The 13,824-nt window shown below is 41.3% G+C and overlaps 2 protein-coding genes across 3 annotated transcripts in view; both read left to right on the forward strand.

Moving 5' to 3' along the window:
* Nucleotides 1-7,367, forward strand: part of CARF (calcium responsive transcription factor) — a 36,715-nt gene extending 29,348 nt beyond the window's left edge. Inside the window, exons 15-16 of one of the 2 annotated variants that reach the window (XR_005861487.2) lie at nucleotides 976-5,968; nucleotides 7,262-7,367. The gene's annotated coding sequence lies outside the window, so the exon portion shown is untranslated. Of the gene's footprint in view, nucleotides 1-975; nucleotides 6,105-7,261 lie in introns of those variants that run through there. The other variant, XR_006939868.1, reaches the window with a different exon arrangement.
* The window catches only part of PLEKHM3 (pleckstrin homology domain containing M3), a 132,718-nt gene continuing 122,388 nt past the window's right edge, over nucleotides 3,495-13,824 (forward strand). Inside the window, exons 1-4 of the mRNA XM_040703912.2 lie at nucleotides 3,495-5,968; nucleotides 7,262-7,367; nucleotides 13,114-13,245; nucleotides 13,385-13,471. The gene's annotated coding sequence lies outside the window, so the exon portion shown is untranslated. The remainder of the gene's footprint in view (nucleotides 5,969-7,261; nucleotides 7,368-13,113; nucleotides 13,246-13,384; nucleotides 13,472-13,824) is intronic.

Below are 13,824 nucleotides of genomic sequence, written 5' to 3' on the forward strand. Positions count from 1 at the left end.
GTCCAGGGAGACTTGATGGAAGAAAGTCCTGCAGGTGTGAAAGGTGCCTGTGGGGAGGACTGAGCTGGGGGAGCTCCTGGCCCTGGAAAGGGGTTTGCAAGCCTATCACAAAGGTTCAACGCAGCTCCAGTTTCTGGGGCAGTAGGGGGGTGTAGGGGGGGGACTGAGTTCATCGGGGAAATATACAAGCATGGAATAAAAAGCCTGTCTTGCCCTCAGAACCAACAGAGCTGCTTAAGTTTTGGTGAGTACCAAAGATAACTAAATATCTTCTAGTCTGATGAAGAAACTCCTCGTAGGGTTTAAACCCAGGAGATGCTTCCTCTTCTTTACACATTACCAAGGAAAATGCCTGTTCTTCCCAACTGAATTAACTTGATGCTCCGCTCATCCCTCCGACTGCTGCCCTGTCTACCTCAAATACACTCCAGCCAAACCCTCTCTTCACATTCATTAGGGCTCCCATCCAAGTCCTCTGCCCTGTTTCACTGTTATGTCGTTGAAAGTAATTAATGACTTCACTGCACAAGTAAATACTGATGAGGTTTGCTTCTGTCAGTTTTTCATTGTCTCCCTTGCATTCTAAGTTCTTGTATTCCTTTAATTATTTTTTATCTTTGCTTTGTTTGTGACTTATCATCCATTTTGGTGTGGATAGTAGCTGGGTGTTCACTTGAATTTGATGTTGGCAAACTTAGAATATGCTCCCTTACACGTACTCAAACGGATGTGTTCTTAGACTAGGTAGAAAGAATCTGGGATAGGAAGTGCATTATAGCTGAGGATGAGACTTTGGAAAGGCACTACTCTTCGTGAAACACTGATGAGAAGATTCTTCCTGGTCTACCCTTCCCTGCCAAACAAGCTTTCTTATGAATAAACACGAGAACCTATTCCATCTGTAATGGTAACATCAATACAACTCATTGGTGGATGAAAAAAGCAAGTATAAAACACCCTGTGTTGTTTTTTTAGGTCAGAAGCTATCCAGCAGGTCTATCCAACAAGCAGCAACTAAGGTATGATCTGTGGGAAGAAAAGGAAGGCAAAAATGGCATCACATGACAGGAGTGTGGGTGGGTTGGTTTTCTACAGCTAGATGTTGCATCTTACCATCATTCCATTTGTAACCCATCTAACAAATTGCATGTGTATTTTTTTAAAGTGATTTGATGTGTTTTCTGGGGAGTCTTCGAAGGAATTATAACAACAGCAATACTTTATCATAGGAGGTATCAGTAGGTGTTTGGCATCTAGGATCACATCCTGTTCCAGTACAGAAAGAGGTTAAAAAGCCTCTAAAGCTTTCTGAGGTCAAATACTGAGTGTTCCTGTCCTAAGGGGTCTTCCCTGTCTAGAAAATTAAGAGCATTGGGTGCTGCAGCAGTAGAACCTAATCAGTGGTCCATTAGTCTATCTATACTAGATAGAAAAAACCTTGCAAAAGGCATGTATATGAGAACTTGAGCGCAACTTTTTTTCCGTACTGAGGTTTTAACTGATATATGCACGTGGATTTGTATACATTAAAAAAACTAAAAACCTATAGAAGCTTGTATGTAGTTGACTAATACAGTTTTAGTTACGCTTGACTATAGTTAAATGATGCATGTATTTTAGAGAGCATATAATCAGGCCTTTTATGTAGATAATTGAAATTCATGTTTTTACCAGTATCATTCTTAGCAATCTGCAGTGCAGTTCACTTGATCACGTGCTGGGCTCTTGTAAATGACTGTCCATTCCAACAAGAACATTGCTTAAAACAAATCAGATTTCTTGTTCCTCCTTCTCATTTTTTCTAGTACAGATTGTTAGGGATGAAAATCTTTTTGTAGTGTGGGGATTTGTAAGTATTTACACTTTTGTGTCCTCGGTGTGAAGCAACTAGAAAGCAAACATTTGCATACTATTGGATCTGCCATTTGGTTATTTTTATAATATACTCAGTTTTCTGCAGCATCGCAGTGTTGATAAAGCATGAGTAACACTAAAATATTATCAGTATTTCATGTCTGTTCTTTGTTTAAACGTTGCATTCAGTGGCTCCAGCAAAGATCTGGGACTTTGCTTCTACTCTTTATAGAATAGTCTGCCTCTATGTATTATCTAAAATGTAATTAGGACCACCAAGTGGTGGTAGGAGAGACAGAAACAGAGCTGCATGTGTCAAGGGAGATCAGTGGGAGAGAGAGAAGTGCAGCCCCATATGCAGGTCAGTGTTTTTGTATGCAGAAAAAAAGCACAGCAGTTGTAGAGCCAAACCCACACTAGAGTGGGGGGGGGGGGGAATGAATGACACCAGAATCCTTACCCTTACCACCTTCCCTGTCACAAGAGGGTACCTCCTTTTCATTTGCATTATCTGACCTGATCACCTAACAGCATGTCGATGACAACATCTGTGAACTATAGTTTGTTTGTGAACGACTGGGTCACATCAAGTCTAGAGATGGTTAAATTGTAAAACAAATTTTCTTTGCACTTGGCATTTGTATTGATTTAGTGAAACCAATGACATCACAAATGGTTAGGTCTCAAGAAAAAGAGAAAGACAAGAAAGCCTTCAACTGAATTTGGTCATCCAAATTTATGGCCTAACTGAGCTAGGGCCTAACTCTGAGGCTATGCATGTAGCCTGCAGTACTTCTTGAGCAGAATAAATCTTTTTTCTTTTTCCAACTCCCAAGAACATCAGCTGCATTTGTGTTCTTAGTGACTGTAGGGCTCCTCATTTTTATCTCCCCAAGCATAGCTTGTGGAATTCTGTTTTCCACCGTGAGGGGAAATGGAGGTCATCTTGTATAGAAAACGTGATGGACAGTGTCCATGCTGAGTGAACTGGCAGCACGTAGGACAGCCACTCTCAAGCATGCTGTATTTAAGCTGTGTTAAGAATGGGAGCTGAGAGAAAGGATAAGCAATGAAAGAGTGTAATGTTAAAAGCAAGCATCCATGCTCCTCACGGTGTACCCTTTCTTATAAACAACATGAGGAAAAATACTGGTCAAATCTGGAACTCCTTCATCATCAGCCCTCCACAAGAAAAAGAAAAAATACCCACCCCTAAAGTTTAACAGCTAATTAGTCAGAATTTTTGCCTAGAAATTACTTTCTGTCCTAGATCGGAGTATCCATTATTTATTTCTTGAATAATTATGGTAAAAATACAGTTCTACTTTACTGAGGTGCTGTTCTTTCAGAGATAAATGCAACCATTTCTCAGATATTTCTTTTAAAACTAAAATTAAGTGGGAGAGTAAAAAAATTAGAAATTAATTATGTATTTCTTGCAAATGACACTCCAGTTTTCTGAAGAGTGCAGGTGCTTCCTCCTTGTCTCCTACTTTTATCTCTCAGTTCACTAGATGTCGGATGTTTTCTTAGGATTGCTTACCTGTGAGAGCACTCCAGTTAAAACCAGCAAGAAGCCAGATTGGAAACAGAAGAGGAAGTAAAGTTTGTACAAAGCTGCTTGCAGGAGATAGAAAGCTATCAAAGGTGCAGCTCAGCATTGCAGTTTCTTCTGACTGAAGTGGTTCACTTTGAATGGTAAATGTTTTTATGGTAAGCAATTGTTTATAGCTGATCTTGGTGTTATTTATGCTGTGAGCTCACGTGTAATAAAAGCTAGAAGGGTAACCACATATATTTGCTTTATCTTCAGTGTGGTAGTTATCTTCTGAATGCAAGCTGGTATAACGTCTGTCTTCTTAATTGTTGACAAAGCTGCTACCGCATCTGAGTTTTTATATGTGGAAGGAGATGTGGGAAGGTGAGAACCTTCTTGACTTCCTACTGAGAAGAGATCATCATCTCAGGAATGAGGGCTTTACCAGTTTTAAAAGTGCATGGTGAGGGGGAAGGTATTGCATTAATTGACATTTGTTTCTCACTATCCAAATCTTCTTTAACTGGCAATAAATTAAATTGATTTTCCCCAAGTTGAGTCTGTTTTGCTCATGACTGTAAGTGGTAAGTGATCTCCCTGTCTTTGAACTGATGGGCTTTTTCAGCCTGTTTTCATGCCTGTCCTGTTGAGGAGGGAGGAGTGGAAGAATGGCTAGGTGGACAATGCAACCTACCACAGCTGCTTCATCATCTGAGGTATGAACCTCACAGGTTAGGAACCCTAACCTGGGAAATAGTGGACTGTGATGTTACAGGAGGAGGTCCTACTTTGATACGAGTGATGTCTAAACTGTTTCAGATGGGTGGGACTAATGAAAATGTTTCTTCATGGCAGCTGCTTCTCTGGAGTGAATTCTTACCTGGTTAACAGGGCTTTCTGTGTAATCCCACAAGTACTTACTGAAAACTTGTGTTTGATCTCAACTCACAATGGCAAATAGTGACCTCTTTGATTATTGCAAGCAAATATTACTTTGAGTCCTTTGAGCAAGGCACAGAATTGATCACATTTTACTTTTTAAGAAGTCATTCTATGTGTAGTAAGGGAGTGCATGGTGTTTAAATCGGGGCTTGTATTTCTAAATGTGTTCTGGCTGGGCCTTTGAATTTCTGCTCGTTCACCATTTCACTGTAGTAGATCTCAGCTGTGGTATCTACTAGGGAACCTGTCTAGCTCATTACAGTTCTGCTGGAGAGTATCAACCATATTTGTGTTTTACAGGTTTAAATGTAGTGGAGGCATTCTGAGAAAATTATGCTGCTGCAGTATGTTCTCCTTCATCTACTCTGGTAGTATTGCTCTTGCTGATGATGAGGATGGTAGCAGCATCTTCAGAGCGTTATAGCTATGCTTCAGAAGGGGATAAAGCTTGGCGTGAGTGGCTGCTGTGGTCTAAGTACTGTTAGGCCGTGCACTGGAAAAGAAATAAGCAGAGTCTGGGGATGAGATTTATATCCCAGTGCTTTTCAGACAGTAATTTCCTGTTAAAATAAGAAGGGAACTTCCTTGGAATGTAAGTTTTGTATGTGGGTTCTTATATCACCTGCTGAAAACACCTGGTGCTTTCCACTAAGGGTGTCTAGGCTGGATACTAGGTGAGATGGTTCACTTGCTGATTTCTGGTAGGGGCACTCTTTGTAACAGAAGATCAATGGACAACTTCCTACCATTAACTAAATTAATCTTTCTTCTCTTCCCCTTTCTCCTCATCTCACCACGAAAGGAAGAATCTCTGTTAAACGGAATGTGGCAAATTATTAAGGCTGTCTATATGAAAGATGTAAAGCTATCTGTGGTGGACAAAGAGGACTTCTTAGCTAATAAATTAGAGGAAGAGCTTCAAAAAGGATTGCACTGTCATTGTAACGTCAATTAATTTCTTCCAATGTCATTAACTTTTGATTATTGTTTTACTCTTTATTTAATGTATACTTTATTTCTTAAATTTTTCTGTCTATGTGAAGGCCACAGATGGAAATATATATACTAATTATTTTGTCTCTTGAGGTATCAAGAGGGAAGGTATTTCTCCATATTGTAACTGTCAGGGTCAGCTGGGGATAATTAGCCACCAGCTGCTCTGGAAGTATACATGGTTATACATGGTTATACATGTTCCCCATCTACCAAAAGTCTTTTGCACTGAAATATATTTTAAAAAATAATAATAATCTGACCTTAAATCACACAGAGTGACTTGGCTTACAATGCTGTAGACTGGTGCCATAGTTTAATGACCCAAACATTTGAAAAGCAACTACAAAGACTGCCCTGGAACGCAGCTGATCACCTTCAGCTGCCATGGCCTAGGTTTATCAGCTGCAAACAGTAAAAAAAGAGCAACATTCTCATAGAGAAATTGATATATATTTCTTTTTTCAGGAAGCTCAGTCCATGAAAAAAGTCTCTTCTCTTTCAGATGTATGAACTTCTTTGCAAAGTGATCTGAGGTATCACTAGTGAGATTAGCTAACAGCTGCAAAATGGAACTGTTTTGCTATGGATAGGTGATAACAGAAAATATCGCAGTCAGTCAGCATTATACTCATTAGTAAGGTAAGGTCTTTCAAATGTTGACCCAAGACTAACACTTCAGGTGATATGATGGCATTTATTCTGAGATTACAAACAAAAGTGGTGATTAAGACATTGCAGAAAGAAATGGTAAATAAAACACTTCATAAAATACAAATGTGTGGTGGATTTGGTTTCTCTTGGCTTTGTCCTGTTTTTATTTAGCGTTCAACTGCTTTGCACACCTTCTGTGGCATCTCTTTTATCCAGTTGGTAGTTGTCACATTAGAGCACAATGCGCAAGTTTTTCATGGCAAGATATATTTCATCTATTTGCTAGCAGGAATAATTTGTTTTCAAATAGTGATGGTAATTATCAGAAGACACTGGAGAGAAACTAGCTGTTCTATATTTGTCTTTAATTTGTGTTTTGCTTTTGTGATGTCTGAATTCCTGTTTCCCTGACAGTAGTTTTTAGCACCGAAGTTACTGTGAGCTTTGGGGTCTTCACTGCAATAGAAAGGGCTTTGAGTAGAGAAACCTGAACCATACTTAACTTGAAGTGCACAGGATTTCCAGAGAGTGCTGAAGTCACCTCTGGACAATATATATATATATATAAATTACAGTGTAATATTATGTCCCAAAGGTAAAGATCAGTTCGGTTTGACTGACATACACAAATGTAGTATGCTTAAGTGCTATGAGTCAACAATATTTCTTATTCCTGATGTGCCTAAAATTATGTTCATTCTTCAGTGCCTTGCTGGCTGATATACTGGCTAGATGATGCAAAGAGGGGAGTCCCCAATAATTGTTTTGTTTAAACACAGAAATAGGCACAACAGATCGTGTGTATGTGTATATATGTGTATTTTATATATATCTCTACACATATATGTATATATGTACATATATAATAATCACATAAGTATGTATTATAATTATATTATATATAATTATTATTCAATTACGTGTGTATAATTATTTTTCCTGTTTTTATCTGTATTTGCTAGACTTAGTGTTCTGATATAATGCATGAGAACAGCAGATTATTTTGGCTCGTGGATCCTCATTGCTAATCCACAGTATGAAATTCTAATCTGCATTTATGCCATGATCATATACAAAGGCAAGCAGTGTCAGACAGGATGGGGGCACTAGCACAGAGCTGGGCATCCAAAATGCTCCAAAACATTTCTGTTGATTTTTTTTTTTCAGTCAGATTTCTTTTTATTCTTTGTAGCAGTAATAATAAGTAGGGTTTTTCAGACCTCATTCTTTCCCTGGAGGGTCTGTGCCATGCTGAGTTATTTTCTTTTTCCTCATCTATAGGGGCAAGCAAATGAAACAGGCTGAAGGTGCTGCTATTTGGAAAACAACAGCTGTAGAGCTGTTGATTGTTGGCAAGGAACACAACTGCCATCCCCGTATTCAGCAGGTGAGAGAACAAGGAAGGAAATGAGGATGGTCATGAGCCCTACTTATGTTCTGTCTTCATATTAGAGCAAAAGAGTTCTAGGAGCAAATCTGCAAGAGAAAGCAGAGGTGAAAGCTTAGTGTTAGCAGCTGATATAACTCCCTCATTGTCCAGCTGAGGGAGAAGTGCTTTCCCAGTCTTCCTTCAGACTGTTTGAGTATATTTTAACCCCAGTCTGTCTGTTTTCTAGTACTGGGCTTTTTTTTGGGGGGGGGGAAGTGCTGGCCATTTAGGCCATCAGGATTCTAAAGGGAGTGTGGTGGGGTTTGGGCAAGGACAGGTGAGCTCTGGTAAACAACACTAATAGTATTTCTTCTCAAGTTGTTGTCAGCTCTGTTATCAGTAGGCTCCTCTGTATACATTAGACAAATAGTAAATTTTAGGAAGTGGCTGTACTTTTGGAGTCTGCAAAACAAAAGAGTATAGCCTCACACAATGCACACATGCATAGTTATACATATGGGTGGTTATTTTTTGTCAGAGTTATCTGTTGATAATACTTGCTACAAACAATTGTACAAAACCATTTTGAGCAATTCAGTAACGCACAAATGATGTGACAGCCCTTGTAGTTTATGAAAAAAGACCCTGAAACTATCTGTAGTATGCACAGCTGTTTTACAAAAGTAGTCACTTCCTTGAAGTTTCATCTAATTCACTCGTGTGTTGGAAGAGCTTTTGGCATTTAGCATGGTTGTTACCTTGTCTTGCATCTTCTGTACCAGTCATTGAAAACTGCATTATAAGTTAGTCACAGACTCGCATATATCACTCAAGACAGACTATCTAGGTACTCCTGGATGAGCTTTTGCACAGCTAAGGTGGTCTTATGTTCTGCTTTCAAATGCTCTAAAATGGAAGGAATGGTTAGAAAAACAGCATAAGGATCCAACCTGAACACTGTGACCTGAGGGTTATTTTATCCCCCATTATTTAAGTTCTTTTTTTCTGTTTTCCTCTTTTATGTCTTTCTCTGTTACATTGCATGTAACTGTTGGTTACATTTGCACATCACAGCAGTCTCCCTCCATAGAAACTGTTGACCAGAGTCGTCTGCACTTGCCTTGAGAAAACTAATGACCAGGATGGCTGTGTGCAATTGCACCGTTGATTTATGAGTAAGCATGTAAAATAAGATCCTGCATTTTCCTGCCCTGTACATATGTTTCCCTCTTAATTCTTAAGATGTCTGTGCTTAGCTATGTGCACACAACTGACTCCTAGGATATATTTTGGTCGAAAGTGAAGAAAAGCAGCAGAATTCCTGTATTTTTCTGATACTTCTTTACAAAGCTTTTCATCTAGCGCTGCCTAAACTCCAACTGCATTATTCCTCTTGCGGTGCTAGAGGGAGCTCTGGGCTCGTGCAGTCAGTGAGACACGATATCTTGGGCAGTTCTTGAGGAAACACAGATGGGAAATGTCACTGATAGCTGTTATGCACCTTTTTCCATCAGCTGCAAAACAAGGGCTGAATTTATCCGCCTAGGAAATTACACATCTGGCTTTCAGGGACACTCAGATAACAAAATGCTGTCTCCTCAGTTTCTTCAGTGTCTGAGCACCTCTCTGTCATGACTGGATTTATCTTCATGGCTCCTTGTGAGGAAATAAGCCCTCATATCCCTATTAATATATGAGAAATTGTAATACTTTGCAGTGCATCTTTCAGGCTACACTTGACATAGTGACTTCAACTGAACATCAGTCTTGTAGACAGGCAGGAAAGCACCACGAACATTTCCTTGAGAAGTCCTGATGTGCTGCATCTCTGCGTTCAGTCAGTTCCTTGTGGTGCAGATGCAATGCTGTCCTTCCCAGCTAGCCAGGCTTCAGCTACGAGAAAGGCTGATGCGTGGACAAAGCTTATCTGGAGCATATGCGGAGAGAGCTTTGCACCAGAGCTCTCTGAGTTAAGAAGCATACTGCTTAAATCTGGGTTGTGCCCTCTTCCTGTTTCAGGCTCAGCCAGCAGCAGTCACTGAGCTGGAGAGAAGCTGCAGGGCTGGGCTCAGTGCATACAGTCAAGGGGAACCTGCAGCAGGCATCTCCCTGCATTCCTGGGAGACAACTCAACAAACAGCTGTGTTGTGTGTTTGTGGCATTGGCATATGTGTACACCTCAGACTTGTTAAGGTCTTCTCTGAGGTGATGGAGGGCACACCAGCCTAGTGAACCAAAGGCACCCCAGAAGCGCCTCAGCGCGGCAAGCAGGCAGAAAGAACACTGAGTAAGCTGCTGAGGGCTGAAGAACAGCTCACCAAGCATCCACAGAAAATGTCAGCTGGAATGGAAGATTGGGAAAGGAAGTTGGCAAGATTTGTATCCTGAAGAGCCTTTACATGGGCAGGAAGCATAAAAATAAACTAAGCAGTATGGCAAAGTATGGCTGGGTTCAGGGGTTTGGATGGTCAGAGAAGAGGATGTGCTCAAGCGCACAGATGCATGCAGGCACACTGTGTACTCATGCACAGCAGAGGACAATTTTCCAAAGCACTCAAGGAGGCTTGAAAGCGTAAGGTAACATCCTGAAACATGGCTGGTTTTGGTTTTGTTTTTTTGACTTGTTGGCTCCTCATCCTCGCGAGTGCTACCTGTGTTGTGTTTAATTATATTTCATCAAGTCTTTATCTAGGTGGCAGGAGCTCAGCCATCGCTGTGGTGCTCAGTGAGGTTACTGAAGGTATCAAGGCAATGCTCAGTAAGTGGACAATCATATTCCATCAGTGCCTAAAGGAAACACCTGCCTGGCTGGGTTTTGGCAGCCCGGGCTCCATGTTGGAGCAGGCGCAGTCTGTCCAGTAGAGGGCAACGATGCACAGCCTGCAATAGCCACCTCCTGCATGGACCGCTGCGCTACTCTTCTAATTGGTTTATTCTAAACATAGTGTTTAATGCAGGATAAACACGTGTGATATCGCAGTATGGAAGCGTGAGGCTTCTTTCACCCTTCCGGTTCAGGAGTGAGAGGTCTTCAGCGTTGTGACTTTTCTCTTTAATTCCATGTCAGCAAGGAGGAAGTAATATCCTACTGAGAGGCTTTTGGGTGCTGTCAGGCCAGCACTGATGCAACTGGGAGTCTTCACCATAATTGCCAGAGTGGGGAAAGTATGATATATTGGATAGAAAGGCACATACGGGTTGGCAGGTATTAGATATCACACGGTCATTGTTCAAAGGCCAGTCACAGTGAGGAGAGTTCAGTGCAGTATTAGAGTCAGTAACATGCTGTCCTGATGGAATAGGTGTTGTTCAGGAAGCTCTCACAGACTGCTGGAGATGAGAAGGCATTACAGCAAATTGACTTTGTAGATACCCAGACTTAACGACTACAGTTTTCCCAACAGTAAGTGCTGGTGATTACCGTGATTAATAGCTGAGCTTGATTCATGGAACAGAGGATATTGGATTTACCTGTGTGCAGAGGACTGAAGTTTTTCTTCTTAATATATTGCAACACAGTTGCATAAAGCTAGATTACTCAAGCTCTATTCCTGAAGGATGCAGTAAGTAGTGCTGTTATTTGCTCTCTTGTAGGTGACACTGCAGATAATCTCTGGCCAAGGCAGTCATGTTCCTTTATCACCCAAGTAGTTCATCTCCATTGACACCAATGGTATCATTTTTATTTAGAAAAAAAAAGAAAAGCTGAGACTATTATAGCGCACACTATTCAGTATTTACAAAATGATGGATGTCCTTTGAGCATGAGCGCGGTGATGGATAGATACATGAGGTAAAAGGATTTGGGCTCTCAGGACAGTATTTGTATAGGAGTTGTAAGCAATGGAGAAGGTACCTGTGGGATACATTTACGTCCTTAGTCCTCATATAGCAGCGAAAGAGCTTTTGGGGCTGCACAAACTCATATCTAACTGCAGCTGCACCTGAGTGGCTGCATTAGCAGAGATCTCAAGAATGCAGCAGCAGCCCAATCTTTCTGCTTTTCCCCAGATGCTGTTTGCTGATGAGATTAGCATTAAGCAGAACAGTCACAGTGAAGGAGTGCAGACTCAGACACTGAAGGTCTGGCTGTAACTCCACTTATGAGGAGAGCAAGTCCCTAGAAGCAGCAACTAAATATGCCAGTTGTTTTATTTTCTTTTATTTATTTATTTATTTATTTTATTATTGCCAGCAGACCGCTTCTGTGAAAGCTCTGACATCCCAGGTTCTTCTAGATAGGATTGATTTCAGGTCTCTATCCACAGTACTAAAGAAGTCAGTATTATTCCTCATCCCAGAACAGGCAGGATTGGTGCTGGCTGGTGTAGATATTGTGTGTTGGTGTAAATATTCCTCCCATCTGCTGTATTAAAGGCTTTGCAGGGACAGTGAGCAGTGTCCTGAGACCAGGTCAGGTCAGTGCCTGTGACTAGGGGACCTTCCCTGGCACCACTTGCTCACTGAAAGGGCATCAGGACTACAGAGGAGGGCAGGTGTGACAAATGCCAGCTGAGGGCATTGAAGGGAAAGGTTTTTGCTAGGCTGGCAAAACAAGATCTGTTCTAGAGAAAGAGATGAAAGGATGTGGAGATAAAGCTGTGAAATTACACTGAACTAAACCGAAGTGCGCTTACAGAGATTAATAGCTGCTTCCCACCCCGTGTTGCAATATGTCTTCTGCTCACAATAGTTTGCAAACATACAGAACTGACTTTCTGGAAAGGCATCTTTTGACCCTTCTAACTCCTTTTCATTTTCCCTTAGATTTCAAGGCATGGATTCAATTAAAAAATGGCTCAAATCTACATTGATGAGCTCAAACTCGGCTCAGGGCAAATGCAAAACTGTGCAGCCAGCACAGTCCTGCATTGGTGGGGTTCAGATCAGTTTAAGTGTGACAAGATAACAGCAGCAGAGTGAAGCAGAGTAACCTGGAATGAATCCACTTACATTCAGTGTCTGATAGCCTCAAATACTTGCAGAATGAATATGAAGAAGGGAGAACTGGTGAATGAAAAAGTAGTCACGGGGCAGATGTAGTCGTTCCTTGCTTGCTTCTAGTGTTCCCATACCGGATGCCTCACCTTCAGCTGTGCTACTCTGACTGCAGTTCCAAGAGCTAGACCTGCTGGTATCTTACCACCCACCTTATCTCTCGCCGCTGGGAGCGCTGCTCCTTTCCAGGTTCATCTCATTTCAGCCTGCCTAGCACAGACTACTCGCTGAATTCTTCATGCTGAAGCTCAGAGCTCTCCTTTTTCATGACACATCTTTGTCCAGTCCTTGGCCATCTCCCCTTTCCCATTGCTGCAACTTCTTTTTTTCTGTGATATCAATATCTTTAAAGCTATCAATCACTTGTTTGGTTTTTGTTTGTTTGTTGTCTGTTGTTGTGGGTTTTTTTTTTACCTCTTCATTCATTTTTGCTTTAGGTATCAACTAGATCTCCATTATCCCTTCTGAGTCACTGTTTTGCTTTTGTTCAAATCTCACGTTAGCATGCACACAACAAAGCTGTCTGTGTTATCTGTTAGTGGCAAAGAAGGATAATACTTAATGACGCTTATAAAGCAAAACTTATAATCAGAGGCCAGGTTCTGTGCGTTTTATATTAACTTCCTAATTCAGATTGCAAAATCCATAGGCAAAAGCAGCTCCCCTGCGTGTGTATAGTGATTATTTTTCTAAAAAGAAAAGATATATGGGTAATGGCTATCATTAACGTGAGGAGTTACAAACTGGAAACTGCTGGCTTTTTCAGGAGTGCGATCCTTGAAACAGAGTGCTTCAAAGCAGGGACAGGGAATACCGCTGACTGCACGACACCGTGCTAAGGCTCTGGAGAAAGAAACGTGTCCACTCCCCAGCTCTGTCTGCCAAGAGTGACAATCAGGTATTGCCAGTTTAATTTTCCCATATTTCAGCCCCCTTCACGTGAAGTGTGAGTGCTCTTTTTGGCTTGCAAGGGTGTTCTGAGATGTTTTGCTCTCATGGAGAGGAGACGGAGCACTTACAGAGAGTTTCTTTTATAGCAAAACATGAACTTTCCGGTGAAATGCTGAGAACAACAACCCAAAACGGTGAAAATTTCAGAACTGCCATGCCCTCACAAAACAAAGGTGAGATATTATACTCTTCTTCACACCCAAACTCATCGGTTTGAGTAGTGAAGAGTTTCCACGGTTTTTTGTTCATCTGCTTGTGATGAACCATTAGCATCAGGACATTTGCTTCAGGAGAGGGCTGGGTGGGTGCCCATATGGAGGTATTTGTTCCCTACCTCATCTAGATGAACTCATTCCTCATAATGAAGGACAGCACTGGCATCAGCTGTCCCATAGGTGCCATCCCCGAGGCTGCAGACATGCCCACCTGCAGGTGCTCAGGCACTGCTTTGTCTCTGTAGCAGAGTCTCTGTTGTGCAGTGCAACCATCCATTAGGGCTGTTACTTTTGAAGGTGAGCTGGAAGTT

Source organism: Gallus gallus, chromosome 7 (genome assembly GCF_016699485.2).
Source record: "Gallus gallus isolate bGalGal1 chromosome 7, bGalGal1.mat.broiler.GRCg7b, whole genome shotgun sequence".
Classification (NCBI taxonomy): domain Eukaryota; kingdom Metazoa; phylum Chordata; class Aves; order Galliformes; family Phasianidae; genus Gallus; species Gallus gallus.